The sequence below is a fragment of the Mytilus trossulus genome, chromosome 13 (genome assembly GCF_036588685.1).
Source record: "Mytilus trossulus isolate FHL-02 chromosome 13, PNRI_Mtr1.1.1.hap1, whole genome shotgun sequence".
Classification (NCBI taxonomy): Eukaryota; Metazoa; Mollusca; class Bivalvia; order Mytilida; family Mytilidae; genus Mytilus; species Mytilus trossulus.
The window spans coordinates 29,059,780-29,069,604 of NC_086385.1; the positions used below are offsets into that span (position 1 = coordinate 29,059,780).

The window sequence follows — 9,825 nt, forward strand, 5'->3', positions numbered from 1 at the left end:
TCTTTCCATTATCATATATTCATATTATGCATTTATTTTATATACAATGTGCTAATGATTTACAAATATTTTGATTATAGCGTCACTGATGAGTCTTATGTAGACGAAACGCGCGTCTAGCCTACTACATTGTAATCCTGGTACCTTTGATAACTATTATGCATCTATATATCCTGCTACAGACTGAAAAGAACAAATGACAATAAAAAACAAAAAACAAATGTTCATTGTAATTGAGTTTAATATTCGCGACAATTACTTACTATACGATACACTTTCAACGGTGTATTTAAGTGGAGTGTAAGTGATTGAATTCTTTTCATTCTTAGACGACTGCAAAACAATTAGCTGTGAAAAATACCAGGGTAAACAAATATACAAAATTAGAATAGTCATACTAGGAATCAAGTCTTCTGACGTAAAACTATAACATAGGTTCAATATGCAGGACATTGGTCTGATAATCCATATTACCAAAAGGAAAAGTATTAAGATATATTTCTGTGTCATGTCATCGGTATCATGTTTCTCATTTTCTTGAATCGTACCAAACTTTCTCTGCCAATCTGAAAAAGTAAACATAAATAAAGGCAAGAGTAGTATATCGCTGTTCGAAATTCATAGATCGATTGAGAAAAAATAAATCCGGGTTACAAACTAAACCTGATGCAAACACATAAAATATATGAGTAGAAGTACGAAACAACAGAAACATAACATTAAATGTAACACACACAGAAACGAACTATAATATAACTATAGCCATTTTCGTGATTTGGTACAGGACATTTTAAGAAAAAAAATGGTGGGTTGAACCTGGTTTTGTGTAAGATTGTGTTTCTGTTTTTTAAAGTCACAAAGTGTGATGTGCTAAGATTTATTGTTCATCAAATGTTAAAAAAACCCACCAAAAAACCAACAACAACAACAAAAAACAAGGCAATGTCTCATCTTCAATAATATGGTTGCTTAACATAAAGAATAAAGAATAATGGCCCAAATAATAATTGAAAAGAAAAACGTAGAAGGAATACAGAAGTGAATGCATGAATATATATAATATAAATATGCACAAAAATGTGTCTTATATTTTAACAACCATTATCCTCTTTGTGATTATCAGAAACTTTGATGTAGAGTTTCTTAGAAGATTCGAACAAGTAAAAAAAAACCAAACAAACATTACTATTAGTACCACTAAGTACTAAATTACTAACTGATTTGCAACCTCTCTGAAAAGAAAAATAACGCCATTAAGAATTTTTCACACACAAGTAAAACTTTGATCATGCCTTATATGAATAAATAAAAATAAATAAAAAAATCGGCCGGTTTTTCTGTTACTTTAACCGTGTATTATCTACTCAGTAAATCCAATAGACCACTTTCGAGTTCATCCGTCACTGGAAAAATGCTAGTCAATTATGCGCGGCTATATGACGTCATTTACCAGATAAAGGGGATCGCCTGTAGCCCTGCACAATTCGCGTTCATCATGCGTCTTAGTGATTGTCGTTGTTTCAGAATAAACTAGAAATAATGTTTGTATAAGTAGTACAACTACTATTATTATACATCTACTATTTATGGTGTTGTGTTTCTTTGTTAATTTTTCTACAAAAACGTACCGCGTGCGATTAATTCGTTATACGGTTAACAACTGACCCCCTACGAACCATATAGAGAATGAATAAAATCATGGGATATTCGGTCTGTGGCATCACCCCTATGGATTTTACTAACCCTCTATGGATCCGTAGTGGGTCAGAAGGGAACCCTATAACTTATAATGACATTCAGATATTCTCATTATCTATGCATATACTTACTTTGTTTGAATATTTCTAATGTAATTCGTATGTTGTTAAACAGGATTGCTGTGCTTGGCACATATATTAACGTGTATTCCAAAATATAACACGAGACTGGACTGTTATATGCACACAAAAACGATGACATTGTGATGTTCATCTGATTGTGCAATGACGTTTCGAAAGACATGTCACAACTTCCGAATGTCAGCTTAAAATTATAACCATAGTAACATAGATTAAAAATTGTTCTCATTCCAATAACAAATAAAATGGTAGTTGAAACATACGTTGCATAAATAAACTTCCGAGCAGTTGACCCCAAAATTGAACTTTGAGATAGTGTAAGTAGGGTGAAGGTCAATACGAAGCAGACGACTGGCAAAGAATACATATCTTTCATTAATATATCCAAACTGCACAAATTGGAAGTTTTTCACGCCCAATTTAAAGTTAGGAATATCTGATGGAGAAATCCAATAAACAAAGATATAAACAACGGTTTTGATGTCGTTTGGTTGCCATATTTGCAAAATAATGATTTGATGGCTTTGTCCAATATTATTAATATTCCTCCGCCAAGTGAGATTACAACGCAGATAATTTGAAATAACTCAAAGAACTTCGGTGCTGAACGGAATGTCATACTGTCTGACATATTTTTCACTCCTGTTATTTTCTCAAATTTTGGTTCTTCTGTCTTCTCAGTTGATTACTTTATTCTAACGTCAAATAAATGTAAAACAGCTGTAAAGAAAAAAGGAAATATTTAAATATATTGATTGTAATGAAATAGTACAAGCAACATGGTAACACGTACCGTCATTTCAATGAGATTTGAAAAATAGTTTAATGTCACCAAATTTCCACTGTTTACGTTTATCCCATTGTAATAGATTTACAAATGTTTTGTTATATTTTCCGCGTTGATGTAAAAAAAAAAAGTGCCATAATGCTTCCTTGATTTAACGGAAATTATGATACCGACACATTTATCAATATAGTAGGGCCTGAATAGGATAATTAAAAAAAATATATATATATGATAGGCCATTTTTCTGTTTTTATTATTCTCTAAAACAAAGATATATAAATAAAAATTCTTATAGAAACAATAATTATAAAACACATTCAACATCATTTTCGCGCGTAAAATATTAAGATCTTGCCCCTTCCTTTGACCCAAAATCGGCTTGATTTCATTTGTAACTATTTATACATATCAGTTGTTTTAAACACAGTAATGCCGCACAAAGTTACCATGAACCTTTGGGTAAACACAGTCATGTGTTATTTCGCTTTCAAAATTCATTTAATTTGCGATGCACTTTTGTAACCATTATCGGAAATTGTCATTAACAAAAGTAAGCAAGGATATGAAACCAAATAATAGAAAATGAAGTATTGAAATAGCAAATCTCAATATCGAAAAAAACAAAAGATTTCAAAAATAGTATTCAAATGGCGGAATAAGATTACTTGCTTCAATTACAAAATACCCGATATTCGATTGATTAAAAACCAAGCACTAGAAATGAAGTCGCTTATATCAAATTAAAAAAAGAACTGATGACAAAACCGTTTACAAATGGAAATGGTTACCTAGAGACACTAATTAAATTTTAATGATTTTGATTTTTTTATATTGTTTACATGCAATGTCATAATTGCCATTCAGTTTGATTTTCAATCGATTTTAACCATATCAATTTAAACTTTTGAAGTTGAATACAGAAAAGCGCTTTGAACACACGAATTTATAGATTCTGCTGTTGTCTGTTCTATGGTCGGGTTGTTGCCTCTTTGACACATTCTTCATTTTCATTCTCAATTTTATGTTGATTTCATTTTCTTGGCCATAACTATACAAGTACTTATTGGATGTTTTGTTCAAAGTGTTCTCGTCTTGAATAAAATCAGAAATTAGTTTTACGGTCTTCATTCTTCAAAATCGCGTTCAAAAGTGTATAACGTGAAACCACAATCAACAATATCGTTATGATATTAACTGCATCTCATAAAAGCAAATACTTATAGATTATCGTTTATTATCTCAACGAGATTGATTTTCTCGCTTGAGCTGGAATAGCGAAAGTGAGAAAAGCAATCGAGTTGAGATGACCAATGATAATCTGTTTATCGCTATTTTACCTATGACGACGTTGTCAATTTCAATGTCAATTTCGTTAGCAACGCCACGTGGCCTCCTTGGTTTCTAGTGATAATTTTTTCATCTCAAGCAAGAAGCATGATATGAAAATTATCACAAAAAAAGATCAAATGAAAAATGCACAAAATAGCGATAATCCATGTTTATTGTCAAACATAGTTTATCATGTTACTAATATAATCAACAATAAACATAATTTCCATCATTCAAATATTTGAGCAAAATGCATGCAATACTGTAGTAGTAGTAATAGTATATGAGCAGAATGCGAGACGAAGTGCAGATAATAAGCAAAATGCGAGACGAAGTGAAGTGTAAGACAGAATGCGATACGAAGTGTTGAGATTGAGCAGAACGCAATACGAAGTGTAGAGTAGGCGCAGAATGCGATACGAACTAGTTGTGTATGACCAGAATGCAATACGAACTAGTTTTGCATGACCATGCATAATGCGATACGAACTGGTGTATGAGCATAATACGATACGAGCTAGTTATTAATGACCAGAATGCGATACGAACTAGTTGTGAATGATCAGCATGCGATTCGAATTGTAGAGTAGGAACAGAATGCGATACGAATTGTAGTGTAGTAGCAGAATGCGATACGAACTAGTTGTGTATGACCAGAATGCGATACAAACTAGTTGTGTATGAACAGAATACGATACGAACTGTTGTGTATGATCATAATGCGATACGGACTAGTAATGTATGAACAGAATGCGATACAAACTGTATATATGACAAAATGTAGTGTATGAATATAATGCGATACGAATGGCAGTGTATGCATATAATGTTGTACTTGATATTTAAATTTGGTATTTAAAAATAAAACATCATTCAAATTATAATTGATTAAACAAATGTGGTTCACCAGTCCGAAATTCCCTTACTTATCTTATATAAAATAAAACGTTTTAACAATATTTAAAAAACTTACATCATGTCCTGGATTTTTACATAATGTTGATTGTTAAAGGTGTGAAAGACGTTTAACTAACATAGACGTCCTCGAATATGAACACAGTTTCTATGGTTATAAGTAAGTGTGTTTATGGCATGTAATGCGTGACTGAGAAATCATTATTTAAAATACAAAAATTTAAGTTGAGTGTCATTTTCCCCTCTTAATATTTTTTTATTCATGCAGAAATAAATATTTTTTTTATCAAACAATGACTTCTCTTGCAGAAACCAATATTTTTCTTTAAACAGTAACTATACAACATAAATATAATTTACAATTATGCAAAACAATGTAAACATCACTGCTGGATTTAATAGTAAACAATTAAATGGTTGAAAAAAACAACATATCTTTGTATTTTGATATTGAAAAGGGGAAGTATTTTTGTATTGAGACTCGAATACATGTTTTGATTTTGATACGATTAACGACCTTTTAATTTTTTTACATGTCTATAAAACTTTTATATATAAGGGTCTGAATGGGGTCCATCATTACTTTATTATTTAACTTTTAAGATATTTTTTCTCTATTCCTTTTTTTTTAATATTATGATCCTTATTCTCTGTCTTTTATATTTAAGTGGAGGAAACAAAAACTGAATCTAAAGAAGAGGAAGTAGATATTGACTTAACTGATCCAGAAGTGGAAAAAGCGGCAACGAAAATTCAGACAGGATTCAAGGGATACTATTTTTTTTCTTTCTATTCTTTAGCCAAGTTTGTTTCATCTTTTTTTTGCCCATGTTGATCTATATAGAAAGAATTCTAAACTGAGGGATAACTATATAGGAAATATTATTAAACATATGCCAGATTTTATGTCCTGGCAAGAAAATGAAAAAAAAATATCTTCTTTGCCCATCAACCTCATAAGAAGTAAAAAGCTTAGAGTCCTTTTTTAAACAGGCATTAGAACTGAGGACAGGGGACTCTTGATTTATTTATTAAATACATTTATATATCATATAGATAGATTGTTTTGCTTTTTTGCTTTTTATGTTTTCTTATGGTTTTGTGGTTGTTAACAGTATTTTGTGTATGTTTATATCATATGTCACAACCTCATTGTTGAGAGTTTATGTGACAATAAATATTTAAATTGAAAATTGAATATAACGTTAACCGCATAAACACCCTCATATATTTCACTGAAATGATGCAGAAATGCGCAACATTAAACACATCTGAAATCATAAAACAAAAATCTAAAACATGATTTGCGTTATATTTGACAAAAATTCATGAAAGAAAATGATTTAATCAAAAATAACAAAATAGAACGCATGAAATCTAAATATGAATAGCTTATAAAATGATTATTTAAAAGTATAGACCAGACTTATAATATAACAAAAATGTGTCCCATCAGCACTATCATTTTCTATTATCAGTGGACCATGAAAATGTGGTAAAAACTATAATTTGGCATTAAAATTAGAAAGATCATATCATAGGGAACATGTGTACTAAGTTTCAAGTTGATTGGGCTTCAACTTCATCAAAAACTACCTCGACCAAAAACTTTAACCTGACCTCGACCAAAAACTTTAACTCGAAGCGGGACAGACGGACGAACGGACGAACAGACGAACGATGGGACGAACGAACGAACGAAAAGACGGACGCACAGACCAGAACACATAATGTAAATGAAATATAATATAAAAAGCCGGATTAACTCATTCATGAGTATGTTGGAATATGCGTTCGAATAGATAAAGTAAGCATGATTATGAGTATGAAAAAAAAGAAAAGAAAAGCTCGACAAGACTCGCTTAATAAAAAGCCAACAAACTTATATCTCAGTTGTAATATCATCAATGATTATATTGATTTTTAAATAACAAATGAAAGGTTGTTATATAATTTATATATCTAATTAGACAACCATGTTTTCCATGATACAATAACAAATTTAAATCAAAGAGCTGATAGCTCTGAAGTTATTATATCTTTATTTCTCAACAAACCAAATTACAATGGTATAGAGATAGTGGAAGAAGGTGAATAAAAGGTAACTTGAATTACCATAAAAGCAGCCCCACTAATTCCCATCCTGCATTGTTCCATTATCGTTATGACGTATTTTTGTTCTCCAAAAAGAATGTGTCATAAGTACATGGATTTCCCATCTGTACAATCATTTTCTATGTACAGTGGACTGTGAAAATTAGGTAAAATCTTTAATTTGGCAGTAAAATTAGAAAGATCATATCATAAGGAACACATGTGTACCAAGTTTCACGTTGCTTGGATTTAAACTTCATCAAAAACTTCCTCGGCCATAAACTTTGACCTGAAGCAGGACAGATGGACAGACATAGCTGCAACTTTTGAAAGTTCCCATGGGGGGTTTTAGTGCGCGACAACAATTTTAAAGGTTACAATTTTTAGCGAAGTATTTTGCACGATCTGGATTGTCTAGAAAAAGTGTCATAGTTGTATGATGAACTTACATGCCTTTTTCGTAAGTCTGTTTGCCTGATTCTAGTTATTAAATCGGTAGAAAAGATGAACATGTAGCTAGCAGACCAGGGTTTATTTTCTTGTGAAAGAATATTAGACACCTGTTGAAATTTCCAATTTTGAATTATGCACAAAGATGGACCTTTAACAGGTTGGAAACAACACTCCAAATGAGGGGTTACCCTCATTGGAAGTAAATTACAACCCACTGTAAAAAATGAGCATCTTTATATTCATATTATTTGATGAAACTTTTCCCAAAGAACTATGCATCTATCAAGTATTAAATGGCCAACACATGTCAAAAGAATTTTGTGATGTTTCTAAACTTATATCTTCTTTATTAATTTGACCCCTCATTTAGAAAAGTTGTTTCAAATATAATGAATTTTCCCACTTTTGAGTTAAAAATCTTAATTTTTATTTTCATCAGTAAAATGACCCCTTGTTTTAGGGAAAGCCCCTCATTTAAAGGACAACACTCATAATGTTAGGGGGGGGGGGGATTGTCTCAACCTGTTTGTGGTCTTTGTGAAAAAAGAATAGTACATTGTCCTTTAAATGATTTAATTGAATACAAAAATAAAATATGTTACAACAGGCAAGCGGAGGTTCAATGATTTTAAAGGCACCATTGAAAGAAGACACCATGCAAAAACCACACACAAAAAAAAAGTTCTTTCATTTTATCATATTTATAATTTACATAAATAAAATGGTACATATTTACGATGGCGATTGTTTTTCAATCCTAATCTACAAATTAAATGATTCAGATGCTTAATCATGTGTAAAAATCGGTGTCAGGAATCGGAAGTTGTTATGAAATTGTAATACTAGTACACAGAAACGAAAGCGACATACGGAGGTTCAATGATTTGAAAGTCGGCACCATTGGCCTTCAGAAGACTTGAAGTCTTCTTCCACCATGCAAAAACCACACACATAGAAAATTATCAGGTGCGGATCCAGGATTTCGAAATAAAGAAAGTGGGAGGGGGTGCGTGCAAACATGTAAAAGTCATTTTATCATATTTAAAGCTCCGTAAGCCCCCTGCTCCCACCGCTTAACTAGCCTTGGTCTACTCATATACAAAAATGCTTACCTGTTTAGGATGTTTAGTATTTCCTACTGGTCAGATCTAGACTGAGACCGACATTTGCATTCTAAATAACAGTCTAAAGTATTAGTAATAATATTCACATACATTAAAATGAACAATGTATGTTTAATTGCATAATCTCAGAAAGTCCTTTTAAAAAATCAACGAATCTAGAGTATTAGTCCAATAATAAAGAAATCGAGCGTATTATAATACTAATAATTTAACAATGAGTTCAATAATTGGGACTATATTTATATGGTTACGCAATGTTGAAGCTAAGAAAGGAATTGATTTTTAAATTTAAATCGGATTTGTTTTACAATTAATGAATTTTACCTTGAATGTTTATTTCATAAAAATAATAAGATTTAATCTTGCACGTAAAAGACAATCTTAGAGATTTCGAAAAAGAGTAAGCTAATGTCATACAAGGCAGCACTTGCACCCGCAAAGTGAAGAAGGATTAATATGTTGCAAAAACTTGTTTCCCAATCCACTATAAATAAATATGTTTAAACTAAGCACTGTTGGAGTCAGAATTTCTCTCCCATCGACTCAACGTGTAAAAAATATTGTTAAAGAAGAAAAACTACCTACCTACCTACCTACCCTATTTTTTCAAAGATGTAATAGAAAACACACATATTATTTTATTTGGCCTTGTATACATAGTAAACACAAAAGTTTGAATATCCTAAATGAAAAAAATCTACAATATGATAACAAAAACAGGTTTAATTCCAAATGACCAATAATTTGTTTTCATATTATATAAATAAGGTTATAAAATTTATCATAGGTCATTTATGATAAACTGGAAAGCGTCTTCGTATATGTTTCAAAATTAAAGTTACATGTTATTATAAAGTGACCTATTACATAGTTGAAAACGAACTAGACTAGAATATTATCATAATACATGAACTTACAAATAAGAATAAAAGTCACTGCAATTCGAAATAAAACATTAGATTAAGACGATTTCCATGTACTAGTAGAACTTCAATGTAACGTGTTTTGATCTTGTTTTAAAATCTACATTGTCGAGATTTTATTTGTGTTAGTACCACCGTAAGTTATTTACTGTAGATAACTAGTATAAATGGAGCAGCCCTCCTGTTGCTAGTATGCTTTTAAAAATGAATATAATGATACTTTTAAAATATGAAGTTTGTAAAGTTTTGGTTGAATGATTAAATATAAAAACTAAAGAGAATCATCTATCCATATCTGTGACCCCCTATCACGTTTTCAAGTTTATGGAGGTAACACTTCATTGTGATAAAACGTCGTTAAC

The 9,825-nt window shown here is 31.0% G+C and overlaps 1 long non-coding RNA gene across 1 annotated transcript; it reads right to left on the minus strand.

Annotated features, from left to right (window-relative positions):
* Nucleotides 1-223: 223 nt before the first annotated feature.
* LOC134694701 (uncharacterized) lies at nucleotides 224-8,728 on the minus strand. Its single transcript, XR_010102589.1, has 3 exons — nucleotides 8,529-8,728; nucleotides 1,830-2,558; nucleotides 224-566 (listed from the first exon to the last, which is right to left on the minus strand). It is a non-coding gene; the product is annotated as an uncharacterized LOC134694701 (long non-coding RNA).
* Between the last annotated feature and the right edge of the window lie 1,097 nt (nucleotides 8,729-9,825).